The 27,570-nt window shown below is 40.6% G+C and overlaps 1 long non-coding RNA gene across 1 annotated transcript in view; it reads left to right on the plus strand.

Moving 5' to 3' along the window:
- Positions 1-13,413, plus strand: part of LOC109310054 — a 14,341-nt gene extending 928 nt beyond the window's left edge. The window contains exons 2-3 of the long non-coding RNA XR_002101129.1: positions 3,735-3,908; positions 13,329-13,413. This is a non-coding gene — a long non-coding RNA (uncharacterized LOC109310054). The remainder of the gene's footprint in view (positions 1-3,734; positions 3,909-13,328) is intronic.
- Positions 13,414-27,570: the final 14,157 nt, after the last annotated feature.

Raw genomic sequence — 27,570 nt, forward strand, 5'->3', positions numbered from 1 at the left:
GCCAGCAGCTCCAGCAAGCTGTTCCCCAACCCCTCTTAAAAACCTACTAAATCTCCCCGGTGGGTGACAGGGCCCTTCTGTTTTCTATGGGAATTTTCCCAAGAGGCGGAGATTATAGAATATTTACCAGACACAGAAAACCTAATGGTTTTATTGCTTCCCACCCCCCCTTCCTTTTTTTTTTTCTTCCCAACTCCCTCCCTTTCAAGCCCAGCCAGCCTCCCAAGGCCGGGGGGCACATCAGCCAGGGAAGGAGAGCGATGGCTGTGAAAAGTCTAGCCAGATGCCCTTTCCCGGTGTGCGCTGGTCAAGTGTTGCTGGCCGGGGCCTGAGGCGGCGCCTTTCCGTGGGTCCCACTCTGCCAGCCCCAGCCCCCCCCCTTCTCCCCATGGCACAACAGCGCCAAGCTCTTTAATTTAATTTTTTTTTCTCTTTAACAAAAGCAATTACAGAAAAGTGCAAATCTAACGTGTGACATTTCCCACTTGGCGGTGGCAGGCAGGCTGTGCTTAAATGGGGGCCTTTCTGCGGAACAACAAGAGCCAAAAGGCCTTATGTCATGGAGTAATGTAAGACACAATCTTGCCTGAAAATGCACAATGAATCGGGAAGGATTTATGTAATTAATTGACCAGTCTTAACCTGTTATCGTGATGTAAGGAATTTGGAACTCATTAATTTGGGCCCTGACAGATTTCATATTAGAGCTGGCAAATATGGATTGAGCCTCTTATTCTTGTAGCAGCTGGAATTTCCATGACAGTGAGGATTAGTGAAGAAGACCTATTGCTGGAGTCAAACTGCCTCTTTTGTAATCAGCAGCCCTGCTCTGCTTTAAAGGGATAATGGGAAAGAAAAAAAAAAGAGTGAGCCTGTGTGCATGTGGGGAAGGGGGGGGAGGATATTATTCTGGTGATGTAGGTAGGAAGGGTGATTTTGCTTGCTCTGCTAATATTTAGATGGAGCCCAGGCATTCAGCATCTGAAGGAAAACTGGTTGCAATTAGGTGAGTGCAGTTATCATGAGGTAAAGAGGGTAGGGAGAGGGCCATAGTCCCAACCCAGAGCTTCGTGGCCTTGTCAAAGTTTGAGGCTTAAAAAGTGAGGAGGCCTCTGTGGATCATGTTGTGTATGAGCACAGGGAGCCTAAGAGTCAGAGATTACTAAAGGAGATTCTATTTTTATGATGACAAAAGGGAGTTGGGATAATGTTTTAATTGTAAGAGAGCGCACCGGGGTAACTCATAATTGTGTAATGGAGCCTGGCCTTCTCTGGAGCACACTTACTATCTCTTAAACAGGTTTCCTTGGTGGGTTACATGCCATCCTGTACAAAGATAATGAAGCCTTTGAGATCATCTGTAATTTAATCTGTGTCCCGGTCACACTGTACATTAATTATGAACCCACCTCTCAGGAGGGAGGGAAGGCATGTAAACTAGACTCAAGTCCTGCCTTGTCTATGGATTTCCCCAGTAACCTTGGCTAGTCACAATCATTCCATGCCTCAGTTTCCCAGTTGGAAAATGGAAGACTATACTACTCTCTCTTCAATACTTAGAGGCTGTTTCTTACTATATACGTGTGCTCTCTCCATTGTCATTTTTGGGCACTACCATTATAATAGTAAGATATCCTGACTGTAAAGAAATGTCCTTAGAACATTTTTCTTTCCTCCTCAATTTGTAAACTACTGCACTGAAGATAGACAAAGTCCTCAGAAGCACCATTAAATGTTTAATGAGACCCCCATCAATTTAAAACTCACATTTCTTCCTGTAAAGTTATGTACTGCTGTAACATGTATAATCTACTGAATAAGGTTAGAGGAGAAAAAAAGATTGCTTCCTTTTCTTCCTTTTTGGTTTTTCAAGTTTTCGTGTCTTGTGCGCTTGATGCGTTTAGTACCTTGTAATATGACCTTGATTGAGTCCATTTGTGAGCTTCCTTTTGTGTTTGTGTAGGTCTTCCACACAATAACAAAGGAGGAAACATATTTTAAATGGGCAAATATGACTATAAGCGCAGCATTTGACAAAGGTACTCCAGAGCAGATATGGTACCAAAGTATATTAAACTGTAAGCTCTTTGAGGAGGGCTTGTTGGGATAGTCTTGCACAATGGTGGCCTTTAAGCTGCTGTCATAAATGTCAGATAATCATACAGATAGTAGTTTTAACTATTGCTTTGATTAAAAAAGACCAGATTACAAGTTGATCATGCCCCTTGAAAGTATATCTTTTTCTCATTGCTTCCTGATGAGTTAATCTTAACATATGCTATAGAGATCACATTTCCTCAAAGGTAGAGAGTCATTTATCTTTCACAATTTTGCATGGACCTGTCCCAACAATCGCCTCAGATTCTGTATTTGCTTTGCTTAGTGATCAAGAGCAGCAAACCACTAAGGTTATACTGTAACTAAACATTTCCCCCAAATGTTCCTCTTGTTAAATGTTGATCAAGCATAACTAAATTCCTTGTTAAATTAAATGTGCTGACATATGTTCAAGCTTAACATTGTTTAAAAAACACCAAAACCAAGCATTTTTAAGGTTTTATTTGTAGGTACTGTGTTTATAACTATTTTCACCCTCTTTGATTTCTTTTATGTGAATATAGTCAGAATAATTCACATTATTTTCCTAATGCTACCCATTACTTCGGGTGGTTGCTAAATGGAACTTAGTGGTTATAAACAGTAGCAAAAGTACAGGATTTTTATAAGTGATAGTTAAGCCCCCCCAAAAATCACCTGGCATAAAAACTTTAAGGTCAAGTTCTTATTTTGTTTTAAGATTGTTAACATACAAAGGACAGCAAAAACTGTGTAAGTTAATTAAGTCTTCTAAACTTAACTTCCAAACAAATTCATCTTTGCTTCAGATATATTATAGCCAGAGAATACAAATATATATATGCCCACAGTTATAATTTGTGCGGAAAGGGTAATACAAATACGAGTATAGAACTGGTTAGGGAACATAGGATGAAATCCTGGGTTAATTCAAGTCAGAGACAAAACTTTTATTGGTTTTAATTGGACTGGGATTTTGTTTACATTATGGATTGTCACCCTTTTGTTAGAGTCATCTTGTACATCATTTGCAGGGGAGTCGAAAAGGTCTGTTTCCTCAGGGTAAAACTCGCTTTCTTGTTTGAACAAAGAGGTAGCCTGTTTGAATGAAGTTAATTTTTGCATGTAAATAGACAAAAGTTTGTTTTGAAGTGAGGGACATTTTCAAAAAATGAGCTTCTAATGCAAGGAAAATGTATTTTTATTTGTGCACTGATTATTAGATGAACTGTTGATTATTTATGATTGTAATCCACATTCATCTAAAATCACGCAGAAGAAACTAATTGGTTCATAGAGCTTTGATAAGCAAAAACCCACTTTGTTGGATGTATGATCAAATGGACCAATCATAGTACCTGACAAAAAAGTAGGTTGTAATGAAGTGGCATACTTAAAGGTGCTACTTTTTCTTTAGGTCCTCAGTTCTTGAATGTATAATAATAAATAGTAATAATAATAAATCAACCTATAGACAACATTCTCTTTCTCAAGCAGTGTTGAAGGGATATTGTAGTAGTTATGGTCCAGGAAGAATGATCTGCATTCAAAGGCCTGTCTAAGTCTGTCCCAACCATGGAGTTGGTGCAATAAAATATGTCACCCACAAAAATCCTTGCCTCTTATATACTCATTTTCATTTTTTCTTATATTTCTAGATTCAGATTATACATAGCTACAATTTTAAAAGTTTTCTGATTGATTCCGACTACAACACAGACACTCAGAGTGAGACAGTCTGGGCATATCTCCTGAAGAATACACAGGAAAGCAAATTCAGGCCACAGGAGTTGGGGACAGATGAAAGAGGAGAAGATCCAAAAAGATGCAATGTAAGATGCATATAAAATAAGATGTATATAAAATAAGACTTGAGAAAAATGTAGTATTGCAGAAGAGATGGTGATGGACAGTATTTTGTGGAGAATGAGGATTTGAAAAGTGAACCCTTCTCCCAGTGGCAGTCATGTATGGAAAAAGGTGATCACAGGAAAGTAGGGCTGGAAGGGACCTCACAAGGTCATCTAGTCCAGCTACATTCTCAAGACAGGATCACCCCTGTCTAAACCATCCCAGCCAAGTATCTGTTCAGCCTGCTCTTGAAAATGTCCAGGGACTGAGATACCACAATTTTTCTAGGTAGGCTGTTCCAGTGCTTAACCACCCTTATAGCCAGAAAGATCCTTCTAATCTCCAAACAAAATTTTCTCTGCTGCAGCTTGAATCTGTTGCTCCTAGTCCTGTCCCCTATAGCTACATCGAAAATATATGATGATTAGATATTTGGAAAGATAGCCCCAAAACCATAGGTACTGACTCTGTGAGTGCTCCAGCTCCAGCACCCACCCACCGAAAAAATTAGCAGGTGCTCAGCACCCATGAGCCACAGTGGGCAAGGCAGGTTGAAGTAACATGCTGCCTCTTCTGGTATACATGGGGCTCAGCATGGGAACACATAATAAAGCACCTCCTGGCAAAAATCAAAGTCAGCTCCTATGTCCAAAACAACTGTAATAGCACAGTACCCCACATATAGCAGTTACTTGGTTGCACAATAGAAGGCAAGAAAATTAATTATATGGACTGTTTGTGTTAATCTTCCCTATTATTACCATTACTTGCCAACTTGACTAATGGGTGATGCAAGGTGATGAGTTTTTTCCAAAACTCTGGCCCCCCATTGTGGGTGCTGATTGCTTTGTAAATGTGATAACATGAGTCTCGGGTTTTTATGCCCAACTTGAAGTCCTTGTTTTTCAGAGAACATCAAGCACCTGCCCTGGGAGAACTGGGCTTCTTAAGTGCATCTCAACATAGTTATTCAGAAGTGAAGGCACAAAGAATCAGCAATCATAATTGTTAAAAAAAAAAAAAAAAGCAGCTAAAGTATTTTTCAGGCTGTGGCATCCAGAATGGAGATTTTTGGTTTTTTTGGGGGAGGAGGGCAGCATGCTCATCTGGCTGATTTTAGTGTCAGAGGCAAGAAGAGGGAGGTAATTAGAGTAGCTTGTACATACTGGTTAAATGGGCAGCATTGACAGAATTTTCTTTTAGGGACGCATGTAGCAGTGTTGTAGTCTTGTTAATATCAATTGGTGTTATCATTGAAATTGGTGCCTGAGAAAGCAGGATTGGTGTTGATTAACAACTGTAGAAAAGGTATTGATTTTAGCCCGATCCTGTAGTCTTTACCCATTTGAATAGTCCTTACTTATGTGGGAAGTCCTATTAAAACTCTCAGGACTACTTGCCTAAGTAAGGATTAGTTGCATAAGTAAGGGTTGCAGGATCAGGTCTTAGATTTGGTTGTAATAAACCTGAGCTGCATTATGCTGTAAATTTGTAGGCAAAATCCTCCTGCACATAGGAATTCAGTTTCTCAGAAGTTGCACTAATATAGCCATATATTACTACTTTTCCATAAGAAAACCAGGTCTTGAAAATGGCCCAAATTTAACCTTTAGAATTTTAGATCTATAAAAGGTTGTAGCATATGCCAACCAATTTAACTAATACATTGAACATTTGTTGAAATCCAGATTTGGGCCTCACACATGCTTCTGAAGTAAAAATGTTGTAAATGGCTTATATTTAAAAGCAAAGCAAAATATTATTGCTTATTTTGTACATACACATTTTCATGAAATTACCTAGACTAAGAGTACACTGAGAATGAGAGGTTTTTGTCTCCCATTGCTATGGGACCATAGCACAGTGGCCATTAAATAATTATAAAGAAAAACATATTTTCATGTCCAATATTTAAGGCCCATTTCTTCAACGTTTACTCATGAACAGTCTATGCTCCTATGACTAAGACACATGAGAAATTTTATTGGATTAGTCCTAATTTTGAATTGTTGCCATAAAGCAAGAAAGGTTTTTGATCATTAGCTAAAAACTGTGCTAGGGAGCATAAAGAAAATCTGACAGTCCAGGAACCATAGCTAATTTCTTTGTGCCTAACCACCCAGTGCAACCAGGGGCTGCATCTGATGGCCTCAGATGCTCTGTCTTCTATAGCTGGTCTGCTAAAAGATATCACTCACAACAATCCTTCCTCTTGCATACCTACCCACTTATCTTTTCCAGGCTAATCACAGTGGCATCTGAACTATTCTCCACCTTCTCCAAGACTCAGTTGTGAGAGGTCCCTTCTTTTCCTTCCCCAAACCTATCTCCATTGGCATAGTAATTTTTGTATGTTAGTCTTTCCCTATTTGTTCCTCACCTGTTCAGTGCTAGCATTCTTGTACATTGTCTTCGAAAGATAGTGAGATTCAATAATTATTCTATTTTTTTCTGGTAACTATAAGCCAGCCACTGAGAAATCTCTGCCCCTGCACTCAAAAGTCTCCTTCTCATCACTTGGCAGTTCCATTGTTCCTGATAATTGCAACTATTTTGAGTAGGTCCTGGTAACAAAGGAGAATGGTAGTCTCAGGGCTAGCTTTGATATGTGCCATTTAGGATTTGGGTGCTTGAGCCTGCAGGGTACTGAGTGTTCCAGGCCTATCTAGCACAGCAAACATTGGCTTAGCATATTCTTAAGTGACTTGCTGAATCAGGGCCAGAGCACTCAGCATTTTTCTGGATTGAGCCCATAATGATCAGCCCAAAATTGCTTGGGTTGGGAGATTCAATACAACATGCAAAGAGTGCTGAGGACAAGTGCTTTCATTGACCTATGTTGGTTAGCCAGTTGCCTGTCACACTGTGCACCACCAGAAGTTTTTCTGAGGTCACTAAGGCAGGAGGTCAGAAATGTGTGGAGACAGGAGCCTTTTAAGGTTAGGTATAATCATTTTGCTACCTGGAAGGAGGTGGGGTTTTTTGCAGGTCACTCTTTTTGTGCATCTAGGAAGAGTGAAGAATATGGAAAGACCCTCAAGATTGTGTCCTCTTGATGAATGCAATACTGACAGCCAGTTGTAGGTGAGGTTATGGTTCTGGACAGTCCTGCAAATCTTCTTCCTATTCTACTTCATTTGGCTTTGGTTCAGCTTTCACCAACTGTCCTTCAAAGCTGTGCTATTCTGGAGACAGCTGGGATGTAGGAGTGTCTGGGATCTAGGTGTTGTCTGCTTATTTGTGGAACTTCAATGCATGATGTTTCACAATCCTCAACAAAAGATGACTTTCCAGAGCTCTCCTGTTCGGTTGGTAGGTATTAGTAGCATATGGCTGTAAAAACTTGAAGTGGAGGGAGATAAAGGACTTTTACTTGTCTATGATCATATGCCAAGAGCCAAATCTTTCTTGCCCTCCTTTCAAGATGAACACCCTAGGGGTCAAAAGGTAAGAGAGGCCTGAGATGTGCCAAGATTATGTTCAGTGAGAGCTGAAGTTGCTTAGCTGTTCCCAGGAGACCCTTAGCATCTTGCAGGGTCAGTTGCATAAATTGTAAGTTCTCCAGGGCAAAGACCTTGCCCTCATCTTTGTCTGTGCAACACACATTTGGTGCTACGTACTGCAAATAATAAATAACAACTTTAGATACTTGCTGGACACGGGATTATGAGCTGATTCTCCCTCCTGATTAATTTCCTGTTCCAAGATGCCAACTGTGCAGTTTTACCAGAATATGTCAGTAGCTGGTATGACTACCTCTGCTACTTCCCTTTACACTATACAGCATTAACTGTTAGGGTACTGTCATCTGCCTTATACAACATACTTTACAGCACAGAGGAAGAATTTTAATAAGACCTCTGAAGAGCTTGCTGCCACTTTTAGTGGAAAGGTTTCCTACAAAGGGAGTGCAGTGAAACTCCCAAGAGACAGAAGGAGAAAACACTCCCACCGAGAAGAGCCTGTGTCATCCCATTTTATTGTCTATATGTCACTACAACATTCACATGATTCTGACAAGCTGCTCTTTTCTGCTGTAGCTAGTGCTGCTTAATGTCATTTTCTTGGTTGAACATCTTTATTTCAGACTTGTTACAAGGTATTAACTAGTTTCTAGGTTTCTACAAGTTAGCTATTTGTTTCTTTGAATAACATTCTCCTTTCCCTTTCATATTAAGGTAAGTCAAACATTCACTAGTTCACATTTGTCTTTGTAGCATGACACAGAAGAAAATTCTCTGAGGCTTATCTCCATCCAGGTTAATAATTTAGGACACATATAAATGAGCTGCACAGGCAAATGAGATAGCACTCATTTTCAGTGAGTTACAAACAAATTTAGCCAAACGTTTAAGAGAATGATCCTCAACCAGGGTGCCATGGCACTCTGGGGTGCGTTGGCGTTCTGTCAAGGATGGTATGGGGTGCCGCACAATATTAGCATTGTTAGGTGTGCAAACACAATTCACAGGATAAACTGAGAAGTTTCAAATATGCATACCATAATGTTACAAACATTCTGACCTGTTGTAAACTTTCTGAGTTCTTTGCAATAGAATAATTGCTTTTTATTTTTATGTCGTAAACAATGAGTGACAACTATGAGCTAGCATTTTCTGAGGGGTGCTTTGGGTCTAATGACAGGTGAATTGCTTCTGACAAGGGGTGCCTTGAATATATCAAGGGGTGGCTTGAGTCTAAAAAGGTTTGAGAACAGTGGTCTAAGAAAACTGTAGATGTGATGATTCTAAATACAGTTTACTGGAGAAATTTTTTATTGGTAAACTACCAGCTGGTCAATTTCTTTGAGCAAAATTTCTTAGACTACACTTCAGGAAACAATGGGCAGCTTTGCCAATATTTTCCTTATTTTTGCATGTATGGACTTACCATAATATAGGAATACTGGAACACTGAAAACTGATTATCAAACTGCAACTGCTTACTCCAATGAGTCTTTGAGACCTCTTCTGTAACTATAGGCAACCCCCTATAGGCAACCCCCAAAGAGGCTTTGCACTCTTACTTGGTTCCAGAAAAACTGAGTGCTAAGCGAAATTGCACTAAGTGAAACCCATTTGCCCATAGGAATGAATATAAATATATGTAATTGGTTACCGCAGCTTCTTGCTGCCGCTTCTCACCGCCACTGCCTCTCCCCATTAGCCTGCTGGCTGCTCCAATCCCACATGCCAGCCTGGGCTTGCATTCCTGCAGCCTCACCTGGACCCCTGGCCCCGGGCACCAGTGCAGGCCCTGTGCTGATGCCCGTCCCCCACCATCCACCGCTTCTCACCGCCACCACCTCTACCAGCTGACTTGCCAGCCCTATGTGCCAGCCTGGGCACCGGCACTCCTGCTGCCCCGCTGTGGGCATGGGCCCTGCTGCGCCACCCTGGGTGCAAGCCCCTGTTGGCCCTGACCTTGGGCACTGGCAGGGGCCGCACACACCTTACCACTGCCACTGCTTCAGCTGGTGAACTCAGGCGGTGGACCATCCCATAGTAGCGGGGTGGATGTTTGCAGCCAGCCGGGAGCAGGGTGGTCCGCAGGAGCATCCCTGCTACGTGCCCAGCCAGCTGTAAACCCCACTCTGCTCCCGGCCAGCTGCAAAACTTCCCCCCCCACCCATGGGACTCTGTACCGCCCCACCAGTCTGTATTCAACAGCTGTGCCTGGCTTCTCCCCACCCCACCCCATATGCTCACGCCCGCCCCCCACTCGCTGCCACTCACCACACTTGCTGCTGCTGCCACCACCACTGCTTCTCCATGCCTTCCCACCAAAACTTGCCAATTCCACTGAGTGCTATAGCAGAACTCACTGAGCGCTGAGTGAAACCAGGTATCAATTTTAAATGAGCGCTATAGCCAAATAGCACTAATCGAAACTATGTTAAGCAGGGGCTGCCTGTATTTATCAGAGGACCATATTCTGATACCTTTACTTGTTTAGTCTCTTTTACTCCAACTTCAATGGGATGGCTTGTAGCATAAGATAATATTGAATGTAAATAAGTATAGCAGTTTTTGGTTCTAGATGAGTAGCCTCATTTAATTCAATAAGACCATTGGTGTGAGTACAGATTTACAGGATCCAGCTTTAGTTTAAATGATTAAACTAAAACAAATAGGGTAGGCTGTTAATGAACCTAATGCTGTTAGTTTAGAGAAAGACTTGCCAGCAACACACCATACTCTTTATTGGCAAGAGTAGCTGAGTGAACTCATTACCTCTTAGGCATGGGCCAAATAGTTACAACAGAGATTCGTCTAATTGGGAAGCCTGACCCTGCAAACTCTTTCAGACATCAGAGTTATCCTTTGAATTCAAGGAGTTATCCTTTGAATGCATATATAGGTTGCCTATATGAACAAGAGTTTTCAGGTTGGGTGTGTATTCCTGGATGGATATCACTTGATTGGATTTAGTCTTGGCAAGCAATTAAATGGGTAACCAACCAAATTCTCAATACCCATTCAACATCAGTCATTTGTATCTTACACATATATAAAAACATGTTAAATACTTCAGAAAGTTTGACCCAAACTTGTGAAATGCAGAGATAATTTCAAAAAGAAAGAGTCATGCTTTATGTGCATTCAAATAATTATCCCACTTTACTGCATAAAGCATGCTGAGATTTTGTTTCACTTTACAGATTAAACCTGAGAAGTTGATGTACATGAGTTGGCCCATTCTGAATCTTTGTCATCTGAGACAGCCCTGCTTATTGCCAGCTCATTTCACAGAGATCTATTTCAAATCAACTCATAAATTATTAATAGTACATGTGTAGGTCAGAGAGACACTAACCCTGACAATCACTCCCTAATATTCTCTCTTTAGCATCAGAAATAAGAAAGGAGATGGGAATGATCAATATTCAACAACTGAGATACATCTTACGCAGATATGGTATATGCACTTAGAAACACCCCCCCCCAGATCTTTACAAAACCTGCCAGGCTGGTATTAATCTTGCATGATGAATAATGTGACAATCTATGAATTTTTAATACCTTTCAAATGATAAAATCGTGGGATGTGATATCCACAAGTAAATTTGTTCAAATCTGAGAATATTTTAGATCAGACTGAGATATTGAATAATGTGTATAAAAATATTTAAATACCAATTTGGATCACACAGCAAGCAAGAGAGTTTATACAAGTATGTGACTGGGTAGAGCTTTTGGTCACTAATAATTTGCCTGAAGCTTTAACTATATTTCAGAGGTGAAGGAGAAGACCAAATCCTGTAGGATGCTGTAGGGATACCTCCTATGACTTACTGAGCATTCTTGATTCCATGAAAGTTAAAGATACCCAGCAGGAGGTAGGCTGTACTTTTTTATAGGGTTATGAATCAGATCATGGTGTGTTGATATCCAACACAGTACTTTATTCCATAGAAAACCCCACTTTTTTCAATGGCACATGTTGCATTGTAAGTGAGGGGGTAGGGGCTAGAACAAGAGCAGACGTTTGCCATTTATTAATACTTGGGCCCAAAGTTCAAGGGGTTAAGGGACTTGCAGCTCCTAACAGCATCACTATGGGTGAAGCTAAATTGTGGTGCCTAGCATTGCACAGGATCGGTCTTTTGCTTTGATGAAACACCAGTGAATAGGAGATTTTCTTTTTTCAGGGGAAAGCAGGATAATAAACTTTTAGTGCCTTATAACAAAAACTCAGCCTAGTCCTACACCAAGCGAGGTCAGTGGGATTTTACCATTGACTTTAATAGGAGCAGGAGCAGGCTCTATTTGAAATTACCTGCCTTTGAAATTGCTTAAACCACAATGTTTCATTTATAAACTGTCAAAAAGGAATTACTAAGCTTTTACTGTTATTAAAACAGTTAATGTGCTTTCCAGTAAAGGAATGACGGAACAGTGGGACATTTTAATTTTCATTATAAGTGAGGTAAAATCTAAGATCAAGAACTTTACCTAGTCAGAAAAAAGTAACACACTTTCTGATTAAAACATTTTACTTACTTCTTGCTGGACAGAAACTAAAATGTGTTTGTTTCCCACAATTTGAGGAGAATTAACATGTTTCTGATTGTTAATATTTGATCCTTGTTTAATTATTTATGATATCAAGGAATGAATCTGTCAAGTAAATAATGAAATGCGTACATGCAGCATATGTAATTAGGTTAGGTGCATAAATCCAAAGTGCTCACTTTATAGTTGTCAGTGAGAAATTTATTAATAATGAGAAATGCTAAGTGAAGAAAATCCCTAACAGTCTACTCATTTAGTGTAGGTTAGAGCAGTTGCTGAAAGAAAAAGTTAACATTCATTCTCTGAGCCATATTTCATCATTTAAGAATGTTAGTAAACTACTGTACATTTTGCTCTTCTTTGCTTTTAACTTGTCATAAGAACATTGTCCCCTGATGCAGGTGTGTTAAGAATGAGTATTTTATCTCTGTTTTGCAAATAAACTCACAGAGTATAGTGATGCATAGCTTTTCTGCATCTATCTGCCATTTTAAGCCAACAGTACACTACATATCTGACTATTATACAAATTTAACTAAGATGAACCTTAAAAAAAAGATCTGCACCATATTTGGCTATTAAAATGTTAGGATCAGAGATGTGGCATACTGGCTCCTGTCTAAAAAATAAATGCATTGAACACATACTCATATGTGTAGTGACATATTTGTGCTATGAATTGATGCATACCATATTATGAAGATGCTTGCATTGAAAATGTGTGCCATCATCCTGAATTGGCTAGAATATGTCACATGTGGAGTTGTATGCCTGTGTAATATATGTGTAATATGTGTAACTATTAATACTAAAGCTAATGAAATCTTCCTTCAGCTTAGAATTGAAGACTTCAGTCTGTAGCCATTTATTACCTGATTCCATAAGCTATATTTAGTTAATTGTAATGTCTAGATATATGTACTGGGCCTTGGGTAGTTTTGTTGTCCACACAGCCAAATACTTTAATATTTGACTTTATTAGATTTTCATTATCTCAACATCTAGCTGCCTTCACCTTTTGCAGATGAAAATAATCCTAGGTCTATTTAATAAAAAAAAAAAGCTATGATTTCATGCCTTTTGGGGTACAAGAAGAAACTAAGACAGAAATGAAACACCTGTTTGAGACAAGAAACTGTTATTGTGGGACTCAGTGTGAACAGTGATCAATCCCAAAAGGTATTTTTTGGAAGCAGGAACAGATTTGATTGCTAAATTTATATATAAAAAATCTTTCAATATAATTTTAAGTACATAATTAGCATATGCATATAATAAGGGAATAAAGTATACACAAGGTGCTAACATGGCGATTTTATTCTGTTGCATGTTAATATATAATGAGTTCATGTAATATATACAAACCTCTTTCTTGGCATAACTCAGATTGCAAGATCCAAAATGAAAATGATCACAGGATGATCATAACATAATTTGGAATATTTGAGCCAAGTTATATGACCACAGCTACAGGCATGTATGTAAGTGGTCTTTGCCTTTATCAAAATATTAGACCCAGGATGGGTAGCCAGCCATTCTGCTTTGCATTACAATGTTAGATTTATTTCTGTCCCAACTTGATATAACAGAATCACAACTGCCCTAAGAATTACTTCCAAGACTAACATTTCTTTGTCCCACATCAGATGTTTTAATATTCATATAATCTAGTCAAATCTAGGAGTTCATTGAGTTGTCCATCCAGAAAATCAGGAACAGGCATTTAGTCATACAAAATGGTCATTCAGCAACCTAATGCCTGAGGGGCTGATCACTCACATCAGACTCCCAGTTCTGCCTGAAAAGACCAATTAAGTTATTCTGTCTATTCCACTATCAATGCCGGATTGCTCCCAAAAGAATATTCTCCAGTGCTTTAGCCAGTCTAATTTTAAATTACTCAAGTGCAAGGACTTCTATCACTTCCCTTGGGGGACTATTACACAATCTAAGGTCTCCCTGTTAGGAAATCTTTTGTTATATTTTGCCAAAATTTTCCTGTGCTCAGTTTCATCCTATTGCTCCTGGTTTTACCTCTTTGGTTGACCCTAACTTCTCTAGTAGTTTACACCATTACAGAAGGTAATGACAGCTACCCTGATCCTTTGTGAAATTATTTGGGCAAGGCATTTAAGTTCTCTTTAGTCATTCTATTTTCTTAACAGGAGTCAGTCTCTCCAGTCACTTAATCATTATTGTTTCTCTCCCCTGAAATCCTCCTCAATTCTTTCTGCTGAGGAGGTGCACAGAATTGCATACAGCCTAGTGTTCAGTATATAACATCCTTTGTGCTGTGGTCGTATACAAGTTAGCGTCAAACGCAAAAGCAGAAGTACTTATATTTTGAAACTAATTTGAGGCCTTTCATAGAGTTTACTATTCTAATAAAAGGTGCTAATAGCTTGCATATAAGGGACTATTAATGTATGAGCATTTAGGATAAAATTCTGTATAGAACAAGCTTAAGACTTCAGCATAGGTCAGAGGTGGGTTTTTTTCCCCCCCAGTCTTGACTGACACAGCTGTGCTGGCAAAAGTGCTAGAGTAGACTCAATTATACCATAAGCATCCCAATTTTAAGTTACATCAGAAAGCTGCATCTTCACTATCAGGGTTGCCAGGGCAGCTCTACTGGTATAATTATACTGGGAAATTTTTTAAGCATAAACAAGGCCTGATGTCATAGCATATCTGCACTTGGAGAGGTTTAAAGGTATCATGCCTCTTGTAACATTCTCCTTGTCTGGCATGAGAAGTTCTGAGTTTCCTTTGTTTTGCAGAGTAAGAAGCTATGTGCCCATGTTAATTTCTCAAAGCCACCCTGATATGGCAGAGGGAAGAGAAAAAGGGCTTCCGGGTTTCTTAAGCGGTTAGACAAGTCTGATATCTTGGGCAGACACAGGAACACAGGACCACTCTTCCATAGGAGGTCTGTATTGAGCAGATTCTTTTTGGTATTGGTTGGTGGAATTGGAGCTTGCTCCATCCACTCCATGCATTGACCTGGTATTGCAGTGCTTCCAGGACTGGTGCAAAAAAACAGAAAAAAAAAAAAAAAAAAAACACACCTCTTTCTAGGGACCAGGCAGTGGGGGTTGCTTTTTGTCACTGCCCTTGTTTGAGGAAATAGGACTTTTTAAAAATACAAGCTGACCTATGGAAATGCCTCCATGTCACTCCATGTCCGTATGTCATTCCACAATCTCCATGTCACTCACTCCTGCTCCTGATGAGAGACTGACTGACAAGACCGACAAGACACCCCCCCTTCCCCCCCCCCCAAATCCTTTTCTTTTCAATAAAAGGGTAACTACGTTGCTGGCAATCTAGTCTGCATCAGATCCTAGAGCTGCAGTTCCAGAATGCCCAGGCAGAGCCATCCCAAGGTCATTCTGGGCCCACTCAGCCTGATGAGGGTTGGATTTTTTTCCATACCCAGGAGTGTTGTATAGTCAAACCCTTCATCTGTTTTATCAGACAGGCAGAACTGGGAGTCTGATATCTTTTAAAAAAAGATACAGTTCTCTGATTAACTGAAGAGTAATAGCATGAAATTTCTAGTCTCCAATAAGTAACATATTGATGCTTATGTCTAATTTAATCAGCATCAGCGAGGAACGGGGGTGCCCATTCCTTCACCATCAGTTATGCAGCAGTTCAAGGTGATAAATCCTATCTGCAGAATGATATTCCGTTGACATTTCTATAATATTAATTAGATCACCTTGTCATGCTGTAGGAAATTTGCTTAACATTCATTAGGAATTTCTTATAGATAGATAGGTATCGCCCCCTTCATTCTCCCCCTCCTTTCTTTCTGCTTTGATTGACAGATGAGGTCAAGCCAGAGACAGTTCCTCCCTCACTGTGCCTGAAGAGCCAGGTCACTGGACTCCATAATGCATGGAGAGTGGGAGGGGAGGATTATGCCTTGAAGAGATATCTTATTAAATTGGACAAAAGCTTGTCTGTCTCCAGGCTGTGTCTCAGGGTCTCCTCTGCCTGCAGCCTGCATGGAGAATGCAGGAGAGTATGTGACGCAAAAGCCATTTGCATTACCCTGCAGTCATTTTTATATGTGGAGGTAATGAAGTTGTCAGCAGAGCCCTGAGTGTGGCAGAGCCTGATATTCAAATAGACCTGCCAGTTCCCCCTCCCCCACTTTTCCTTCTCCCCCCTGCTCTCCCCCCCATCCCCATGGCTGATCTACAAACTCCCTGGATTACTGCTTCGCTGACTCCCAGACTCCTACTGCATTCGCACTCTCGCCCCTGTCAAATGCTTTTGTTTCCAAGTCAGGGAACACACAGCTGTGTATGTGAGTGCCTGTGTCCATGTCCCTGTGTTTGTCCACATGGACTGATGCTGGCTGCAGATACCAGGTGTCATGGGCTGACTGCTAATGAGTGGCAAGAGGCCCAGACAGTCACACCACAGCATTTATTAAAGCAAGGCTGTGCTAAGATAGCAACAGCATTTCTGCTGCTAAGTGCAGTTTTGTTTGAGTTGTATTTGAGGGGAGAGGGATTGTTGAGATTACAAGGATTTTTGGCTGAAATCTGTGGACATCTTATCATGAGCAATGGAAGGAAAGATGTTGCAAGCTCATGTGGGTTTCCTGGATAAAACAATGGTGAAAAATCTCACTTGCATATTTTGCATTTATAATGCTCCTGTTGTTCTGAAGAATGGCAAAGCATATGCAAACTATATACACACAGCACTGTGGGAAGGTAGCAGCCAAGCAGCATGCAGCATGCTGTACAACACTTGTTTGGCAAAGGTGAAGATAAGCTTATAGTCTGAAGACACCCAGATCAGCGCCTATACTCACTACAACTATAGTGGGGTCATAAATATCTTGAATGATCAGATCTGCCATTGAGATTTGCAAAGGTCATATTTGAAAATATCCTCATGGTAAAACCATCCAGAGTTTTAAATACTCACCTTAGGATGAAGGGCTGAATCCACTGTAGTAATATGGGTTAACTAGTTTTTCTAAACCAGATTCTTAGCTGCTGTCAGTTAGTATAACACTGAAGTCAATGTCCAGGTGAAGAAAATGAAACGACACTGATTTGTATCAGCTGAAGGTTTGTTGCTGGATATTTAGATGATGGAGGGACAGATTTTTAAAGTGACCTCAAACTCATCTTCTGTGGGATCAAAACTGCATTTAGACATCTGGCTACCTGATCTGCAGGTACAATCATGTAGTTGACATCTATGTTTTTGTTATTTTGCTTGCTTTTTTCCTTTGCTTATGTGTGCAAAATGGAAGGATCTTTTTAAAAGATTGACCCCACTGGTAAGCATTTATCTGCCATGATAGTCTCATTTTTGGATTACCAATGCATCCATTATTTTCAGAAAAGAATACTTTCTGTGCTCTTATGAAAATGATCAATGATCCTTTAGCACAGAAGTCCCATGGGCTTAATTTATTTTGTAAGCAGTAATTTAAAAACACTGGTTCAAGCATTTTTAAAACTTACAAAAGAGTCAAAACTATACAGGTTTTAGCTACTGTTTTGTTCTGCCTTTGTTCTCAGAGTGAGGTTTTGAAGATTCCCTAGAAATTTAGCAATGCCATGAATTTACAGCTCATGTTACATAAAAGTGCCATTCAAAATTTTTATGCCTCTAGGATTTTCTTTTTTTTACAAATGGAAATTTATTTAGGAAAGTGAATATTATGCATACAGTAAAACAGCTAATCTGTAAGTATTTTTAGTATACAGAGTCACTGTGCATGCCTGGACCTGCAGATTAAAATCTCCCCAAGTATACATTGGCACGATGCACTGTAAATGATCCACAAATGGAGGAGTCCCTAAGTGTGCATTGACTCGCTACAGCATAACAGCTCCTACAGAGATTTTACAGCATAGTATGCCAATGATCCATGGATTAAGGACTCCCTAAGTACACATTGACACGATAGATTGGAGCTGTTTTGGTCTATCGTGTCAATGATCCAGGGATAATGACAGTGTCTTGTGCACGTCCACTGAGACTGAAGCTGTTATGGCCCTAATGGAAGAACCAAAATTGTTCCACTTACATCAAGTTACCCTTCTTGGGTGCTACAGGAATTGAACTGTGTTTCTATATTTTTACAACACATGCAAGCTGTGTGTACAACAATTCACCTGCCTAGTCTGGGGGTATTATCAGATTGTACTCCTTTTTGGAGTAATAAACTTAATCTGTAGTTGATATACCCTTTCCTATATGCAGCTCTGCAAAGTCTCTTCATGAGTGTGTCTACATATGCCCCCTATGGCACAGTAACAGCTGTTACTGCATCATTCCAGCAGTGCACATTTATTTTTAGGAGTTATGTTGTCGTAGCAATGTATTATAGTGAGGTAGCTCATCGCTATAGTGACATAGCATTGGCATCATGGTTTGTACCCAATGATGCTACGTCGCCATAGCAATAAACTGTCACCGTAGCGTGTTGCTTTGGCAACATAGCATCATGTGTAGACGCACCCAGTGTAAGCTAAAACAGAGGAACTCAAATTAAAAGGAGATGAATCTCAGACAGATGGGTAGCACAAGCAAAAGTCTCTCCCAAGCAAAAGTCTCCCCCACAAAGCACAGTGTAATGGAAGTGCGAAACAGAAGAGATGAATAACCATACATACAATGATTTACATCTCCAAAATGCTTTCTCGGTAGCAACTAGCTAATCCTTCCTGAGATGCTGGTAGTAGTCTTATCCACGTTTAACTGATGAGGAAATTGAAGGCACAGACAGAAGTGACAATTTTCACTCAATTTGGCCCCTGAAAGCGTTCTACATCCATGACCAAACACAAGTGCATGACTGCAAAGCACTTTAAAAGGGTCTGATCCCACGAGAATCTGAGTCATCATTGCATGAGGGTTCAGATGAAAACACTCCAAAATGGAGTGCCTTCATTAACGTCTGTCTGCACACACCAGGAGCAGGGCTAGGCTGACACAGCTCAGCCCTGTTTCTGGTGCTGTCTTCAGAATGGGAGTGGGGAGGGGAGTTGGATGGATTTGGCTTGGGTTTTTTTCAACCAGTGCTGGAGGGTGAGGCAGGTGGATTGGAGCTTCCCCCCCCACCTTCCAGCACTGGCTGAAAAAACTGCAGACTAAACTCCCTCTGTTCCCTTCCCCCTCTTCCATTCTGAAGATAGTGCCAGGGGGTGGCAGGTGTGAGGGGAGGGGAAAGTGGCTGCAGACTCACAGCCATTCCAAATTGCAGCTGAATCTCCCAACCTCCGGGACCCATCAGCAAATATCTGCTGGGTCCAGGATATCTCTGTGACTCATAGTACTTCCTGATACACTTCTACCTGCACCTTCTGATGCAGAGAGGTTCAGTGGCTTGCCAAGTGTAAACAGTGAGCCAGTGGTAAAACTTAGACCACGAAATACAAATTAAGGGTCTCTAGATTTAGGCTGATTCTTCTAGGCCAGGATTCAAAAGGATGATGAGTAGATTATATGAGGCCCCTTGACACATCCACGGAAAGTCTGAAAGCCAATAATATGAAAATGAAATGTATCTGGAGATAGGAAGTCAGTAGGAAACAGAGCTTGTCCTCCAGCAAAAAAGTAGTCTATCAGCTGCAGTATGCTATAATTTAGCCAGTAATGATGTAAAAGCCCAGAAAAGGGAGAAATGTCATAATCATGATCAGATAGTATTAGGGAACACAGAGTCCAGGTGAAGACAGCTATTAGCAATGGGAAGGTAAATGTAACTAGGCTTAGGTTTAGTTTCATACTAGTCCAAGATAAGACCTCTGGTCTCCTGTATGGTCCCATGAAAATGGCAGAATTCCTGAAGATTTGGATTGTAAAAGCAATTTTAAAACAAGCCTCTGTTTCAGGACATCTTCTTTGGATGTTGCTGAATCAGAAGGATATAACGAAATGAGATCCCCTAATTAAAACAGGCTTAAAGTTATGAACTACTTTTCTTCTTTCAAAGATTCATAGATACTAGGGTCAGAAGGGACCTCAGCAGATCATTGAGTTCAACTCCCTGCCCAGGCAGGAAGGAGTGCTGGGGTCAGATGACCCCAGTCAGATGCCTATCCAGCCTTCTCTTAAAGACCCCCAAGGTAGGGGAGAGCACCACCTCCTTTGGAAGCCCATTCCAGATTCTGACAACCCTTACCGTAAAAAAGTTCTTCCTGATGTCTAACCTGAATCTGTTCATTATAAAGTTGTGACTGTTATTTCTAGTTACTCCAAGGGGTGCCCTGGTAAACAGGGCATCTCCTATCCTTTGCTGTCCCCCAGATGAATTTGTAGATGGTCTCAAGATCACCTCTCAGCCTTCTCTTGCAGAGGCTAAAGAGATTCAGGTCCCTCAATCTCTTGTAGGGCCTTGCCTGTAGGCCTCTTACCATACGAGTGGCCCTCTTCTGAATCCTTTCAAAGTTATCTACATCCCTCTTGAAGTACAGTGCCTAAGATGGAATGTTGCAAATTGCTTAAATTTTTCATTGAGGAAAGGGACAAAAGAAACTCTGTGTATGTTTTGGTGATGAAGAGTAGTAAGTCAGGAGAAAGCAGGACTGGAAATCAGTAGGTGGAACATACACCATGTTCACAGTTGTTCCTGTTGCTGATTGCTGTGGAACATGGGTTTTCACATTATGGTCATGCTTGCACCACCTGCCTACCACTGAGGAAATAAGCCACACCCATTCTCTCCTGCTCTGCATGTGATCAAGCCCAACAATTAGGCAGCATCAGTGTCTTAGAGTGCTTCTGATCATGAGCCTCTGCATTACTCTTAGCCTCTCCCAAGAGAAGTTTCAGGACTTTGCTGGACATTCTGTATGTCCTGGTAGATTAACTCTGGTTTGTACCATCCTCTCTCTAGCTCTTCCTCTAGAGTCCAGCAAGTGAACCTTGAGTTGACTTATGTAGAGAAGTGATGTGGGAGGTACAGTATGAAATGAAATGTGATTAAGTTGGCATAGATATGACAGTGTATCAAGGAACAGAATTAGAGTTTGAGTGAACGCTGAGAGCGAATTAAGGCATCTTTGTGTTTGGTGCAATAATAAGCAGGATAAAATGTAATTGTCAGGACAAATATATCTTGCCTGTCCCGTATAATAAAAACTCAGGGAGATTGTTCTCTGGATTCCTGTTCACTTCCAAATGCAGCTTGTAGATTAAGATCATTTACATTTCAGAGTTTTTGGCCACAACTCTACCTGTAGGCAATGGCAACTACTGGTACTCAGCATCTCTACAGTTAGGTCCTAATGACTACAGCTAGACCCGCTAGTGGAGGTAGGTCAAAAGTGTGAGTCACTCATTCTGTTTCAGACTGCAGACATGCTCTTTCTCAGTTCATTGTGCTTGACTGCTTGGCTCTTTCAAGAGTAGGAGGGCCTTGGGAAGTTTTTGATATATGGGTTGTCGCTAAGTGTGGAACAGTCAAACACACTGGGCATGTCCATGTGGCTGCCCTCCTGATCCTGAGTTTACTGCTAACAAAATAAGTGTCACCCACTAGCTGTCATGGAGGCCCACCAGAGATCATGAAGTGAGCAGAGTAAACAGCTCACAAGCAGCCTAGAGAGGCAGTGTGGACCTAAGCTCTCCCTGTCAAATACCACTCTTGGGCTCTCCCAAACCAGAAAGACTTGCGTATGACCTTGCTGTGCATACTCAGGGTTGTTCCAAGCTGTCTGCTTAGTATAATTGCCAGTCTCTAGTGTGCTCAGTAGGTGCAAATGGAATTTGTTCTGTTGGTGGTGGACCTGTTGTTCTGTTGGCAATGGAGGGAAGCCATATAAACATGTCCACTAGGAACAAAGAGGAGGTTAGCCATGTTAGTCTGAAGTCAGGCAGAATGCAGGGTAGAGATGCATCTTACAGACTAACTGAATCAGAGGTTCATGTAAGTAGGAACTCACTTGATCAGCTGCTTACTCATGAAGCTTATGCATCTCTGATTCATTTAGTCTATAAGGTACATCTCTACCCTGCCTTCTGCCTGACTTCAAACTAATACAGGTAACTTTGGGTGCCTATACATGAGCACAGAGGGTGCTGTGATGCGTTGGAATTCCAGCGCATCAGAGTGGACTTCATTAATCAAATCTGCTGGAGCGTGGCAATTGCTGCCCCTCATATATCAGCATCTCCACACTTAAAAATGGCAGCAAGGGTGCTTGAACTCAAAGCTCATTGAACAAGCTTTAGTTCAAGTGTCCCCACCGCCATTTTTAAGCATGGGGATGCTGATATAGGAGATGCAGCAGCGCTTTAATTAGAGTGGCTCTCAGAGTTGCTTTAATTAAAGCACTGCCCCCCCTCACGCCCGGAGCGTATGTAAAAGTGGAGTATGTTTATATGGCTTCCTTCCTGACTTATTCCACTAGGTATAAGTGCTATGGGCACGCACATAACCATCATGTTATTGCAAATAGAGTGAACCATGGAATAGTTTTAATTTGGAAAATCATCCAGAGGTGGTAGAATTTTTCTCTTGGGTTGATAATGTGTTAAAAATACCCAGGTTTTTTTTATGAGAAAAATTATATTGAAGGTTTCAGAAGTTCAGCAGAAGAGGAAATGTAACATTTTAAATGAAGAAATAAAATTTGAGGCCTACCAACTTCCATAGGGCTCTTTCTGAAGAAACTCATAATAATTTGAATACATTTAATTGAAAAAGAGAGAAACACTTTCACTGTGATTATGATTTAAATGAATGCATTATACATTGACTACTAGGCCCTTTGATGCAAGGCTAGTTAAAAGCACAATATATTGGCTTCTCAGGACTACTGAAGTGCATTATAAATTTTTCCATTGTAATACACTCTTTTTTGCAATGCTTAAGTTCCTCAGTTCCTGACAATCTAACAGAAAAGTTGCTGTATGCACTTTTAAATATGCTGGTAAATATAACTAACATATTAAATATGGTACTAGAGCTATTTTCAATTTTATATCTAATTTTACATTCCTGAAAGCTAATCTTATCTAACTCTATCTTTTGAAATCTACTGAGACCTAAAGAAAAATCAGTAAGATCTAGATATCATTAGTGGTTTTTAAGTACTTCACTGCTAGCCAAGTTTTCAATTTACAACTCCAGAATGACAAAATCTGTGATAATGTGTCATTTTACTGGAAGCTGTTACTGTATTTGTAGCAGGCATTAATCCATTCCCACTGAATGTAAAAGGTTAAGGCTGGCCTATCAGAATATTTCTTAATGCATAAAGTATCAGTTCATTGTTTAGTTTTGATTCTCAAGATATCATTATTTGCCTTTCAAAAATAACTCATAAAAACAACCTAATTTTTTTTGATAAAAGAAATTGGTATTTTGACAATTAAAAAAAATGAAATGGAAAAAAATTTAGAAATCCAACAAATCTGAGGGGAAATTACCTCAACATTTTAACATTTACTTTTCTTCCAGCCATTACAGTTCTTCAGTGTATGGACTACATTCATCTCTAATTCAGCTGCCAACTGAGCCCTTCAGTTACCGAATTGACAGTGAAGCTCTAGCTACAAAGGGGAAGCAGTATATTAGATGACACCGCTCAGCCGCAAAGAGCCAACAAAAGTTGGGGAGACCAGAAGAATAGAGAGTACTTCCCAGAACAACCCTTGCTAGCACCAGCAGCTTGTCCTACAGAAAAAGAAAGGAGCATAATGTGGTTTCATTTTTCCCAAATGTCAGTGATAGCAACAACCTCCCATTCCAGAGCCAGAAGGGAAGCATATTTAGAGACCAGTAAATAGAAACCTAATCAAGAAGGGAAGATAAAACAAGGAATAATGAGAAAAGTCCTAGAATAAGAGAAACAAGTCTGACTTCTGGCAGGAAAGAGATGGGATTCTGAAGTGCAAAGGAAAAGAAGTGTTATTGAAGACTAGGAGCCTTTGTACATACCACAAAATTTGCCTTTAAAGTGGCTTAAATGTCCCTTTGCACCGCTTTAATGGCATTGCTGTTTACAATGTCAGCGGCATATTGCGCTTTAAATGATTTGGGGATGTAGCAAAATAAAACACCTCTGAGGTGTTTTAGTTTGCTACCTAACAATGTGCAATAGCTGCAGAGGGAAGTGCTGGGCCCTATGCAGCTCAGGGACTGTGCAGGCAACCTGTGCAGGGAGGCTCCACTGAAGAAAAAAAAAAGCAGTGAGCCTGATCTTTTAATCTTTTTTTCCTCCCTAGAGTCAGCCTGCCTGCCTGAGGTGTGCCGGGGCCCAGTGCTTCCCTCCGTGGCTGTGGTGCCCCTGGGACTGCCCAGGCCAAGTGCCTACAGGCAGGTTCTGTCTGGGGGCTGCCACCGCCCCAGCAGAGGGAAGAACCAGCCCCCACACAGCTCAGGGACCGCTTGGCCTGCAGGCAGTTCGGCTTCCCAGAGAAGCAGGTAAGGATTGGTCCTGACCCTTGTGTACACACCATGGGGGTTTACTTTGGTTTAATTCTCCCTAAATTGAAGCAATGTTTTTAAAAACCCACCGCTTCAATTAGGGAAAATTAAACCAAAGTAAACCCCCGTGGCATACAAGCAGCCGAGAAGCAGACAGTAGATTATAGCACCTTAAAGCAACAGAGAAGGAAATGTAGAAAACAGAATGGGTAAATAGTGAAGCTTTGTGGACAACAGAATTTCTATTACTCATAGGATTGCAAGATTTGGCTTTGTTCCAGATTTTAAAAATTCTCTGCAAAGGACAATTCTGAAGAAAAAAAAATAAGTTTGATCAATCAAAGTGTTTTGTTTCAACAAAGTCTAAACTTTCATGTTTTACACCTTTAAATGTATTATAATAATAATGTAAAATAGAAGAATGATCAATAAGGTGTTTCAAAGTACAAAATTGAAATATTCAGTCTGAAAAAAAACAAATGAGACCTTTCAGCATTGACAGAATTCCATTTGGCATCTTTCTTTTAAAAAGAAATTACAGAGAAATTGGCCTAGTGTCACAATATATTTTGATTTTGATGGAAACTCATTTCCCAAACAATCAGAGTTCTATCAAAGTATCTTTGGCAAGTTATAATAAAGAACAGAAAAAGGACATGTAGTACAATTCACAATTAGATCCTGAATTGCACCAAGGCTTCCACCTTGGCTGTGTGGCAGATTTGCAGTAAAGAGAACTCACTGTGTAAGCACCACACTGCTAACAGAGGTGTGGCCACAACCCCCACCCATGATCTTGGATGCCAGGGACCTCTCTGAGCTCACCAGCATCTAGAAAGACCTATGCTGAGAAGTTCTGCATGTGCAGTGAGCAGTGTGTGTTCACCAGATGGCTGGTGCAGGGTCTGCCCAAAGCTGCAGAGCAGAGGGTGAGTGTAACTACTGTTCATTCTTCCTTCCATCCCTGCCTCCCCTCCCAAATTCAGCAGCAGGGGAAAAGAGGGGATGAGCAGAGGCAGTGAAACTCAGCCCCTGAGCTCCAGAGCTGCGTGAGAACTATTAGAATTATTTATCTAAAATACTGCAGGGCTGTGGTGAGGACCATGAAATTTGTGTGACAATTAGAGAGAAATTGCAAGGCAAACTTTCAACCTGCAAGTGTATTCAATATTTTTTCCAGTGCAAACAACCCAAGAGAAATCTGTTTGAATATCTGCTGTAAATATCTCCTACGTGAGATAGTGGAAAACAGAATTGTCTGTTCCCAGCTGCTTCATTCACACTAACCTGTTTCTGACTCCAGCCAAAACCAAAGCATTCCAGGGAAAAATGCAATAATCACAGGAAGTCTTCACAGTCTCCCTCTGTTGCCAAGCAAAAAACATATAGAGAGTAATTCATAGATTCCTAAATTCCAGGCTAAAGAAGATCATCTAGTCACCTCCTATATATTGCAGGCCATTAAATTTCACTCAAAGAACTTGTGTTTGACTAAATCAAATTCTCCAGAGAGGCATCCATCTTGATTTGAAGACATCAAGAGATGGAGAATCTACCACTTCCCTTCTGTTTGTTCCGATGGTTAATCGCCCTCACTACTAAAAGTTTGTGCCATTTCTAATTTGAATTTGTCTGGCTTCAACTTCCAGCCATTGGTTCTTGTTAAGCCTGTCTATGCTTGAATAAAGAACCCAATAGTACTGGGTATTTTCTTCCTGTGACGGTACTTATGCACTGTAATCAAGTCATCCCTCAGCCGTCTTTTTAATAAGCTAAACAGATTGAACTTCTTAAGTCTCTCAGGGTGGTGACAGACGAACAAATTATATTGACTTAAATGGGGAGCACTTATCACATATCAGCTGATTTGTGATAACTGCTTTGTGTGTCCATTCTGTCCCCGTGTACGTAGAAGCTAAGGAAGAAGGCAGGATAGATACCTTATAGACTAAATCAGAGATTCATAAACCGTCGTAAACATCAGCTTCTTTCATCAGATGCTACGGTCCCATCATAACTCCTTCAAATGAACATGTGCCAGGGACCCAACATCTCTCTGACTTCCTAATGCAAAACTTTAACCATCATGCTACAGCTTAGGCTTTGATCAGAACCAGTGCTCCTTTTGAAGCTGAGCCCACTGTCTTGTGCTGAATAGTCATTAGACTGAGAGCAGTGCAGTAGGAATTTAGCTACTGGGGTTAAAACTTAGGAAAGCTGTCATTCCTTGTGCTTTTTCTAGGATTTATACTCAGGTGTGCAAGTATGTACCTGGCCAGTGAATAGCCTACTGTGCATGCTCAGCCTATATATGACTGTTTACATGTCTTCACTGCAGGGGTAACAGACTTGATCCCTATGGAGAAGTAGAAAAATGCCAATTATGCAACCAAAAAACTCCCATTTGTCTCTGCACAAAGGAAAACAGAATTACATCCAGGATGAACCTGCCCTAAATTTCTATTCCCTCCCTAGATATAATAAACAAATTCTTTTTCTAAAAATCTGTGTTCCTCTTAGTTTGAGCACTGGTTCTTTGGGATCCTAGCCTGCTCAGTATTTATACAGCTTTCAGTTACAGCTGAAAAGAATTCCAAGACTAGCTAAGCTATGGTATTACAAATCAAGATTTATGATGCATTAACAGGTCTTCTGGGGGGAGATTTCCATTGTACCCACCTGCCTGACTCTTTGATCTAACCAGTGCAATCAACCCCCTCACTTTCATAACTCACAGAATTTACTCCCGTATTTTCTGCAGTAAACTCCTGTCTAAAGTAAGAAATTATCTGTTGCTGACAAAGGCTTTCTGCAATGAGTCCCCCTGAAGTGAGTTTGATATGCTTTCTGCAGTGATCTGAAATTGTGGACAAGGCTAAACCATTAACAGTTAAACTATTTTCATCATTATTTCTTGGGAATACACTGATGACAACCATTGTCAGCAATAAGTCAGTCTTCTGCTGCTGCTGCTTCTAGCTTGAAATGATACATCAGTTAAGTTTGGTAGAATATTTCTTTTGGTATACTATTCAGAAAAGACACAACGGGTGCATACATGCAGCGGTATGCATTTCCCATGGGACAAACAGAACCCCTGCATGTGCAGGGGTGTGCCTGGGTACAAATAGGCTCTGGTTTCTGGCAGCCCATGTGTGCCACACTGCTTTTTTTTGCATTTTTGTTTTGACACTGGGATCTCCCAGTGTC

Source organism: Crocodylus porosus, unplaced genomic scaffold (genome assembly GCF_001723895.1).
Source record: "Crocodylus porosus isolate Cpor-Errol unplaced genomic scaffold, CroPor_comp1, whole genome shotgun sequence".
Taxonomy (NCBI): Eukaryota; Metazoa; Chordata; order Crocodylia; family Crocodylidae; genus Crocodylus; species Crocodylus porosus.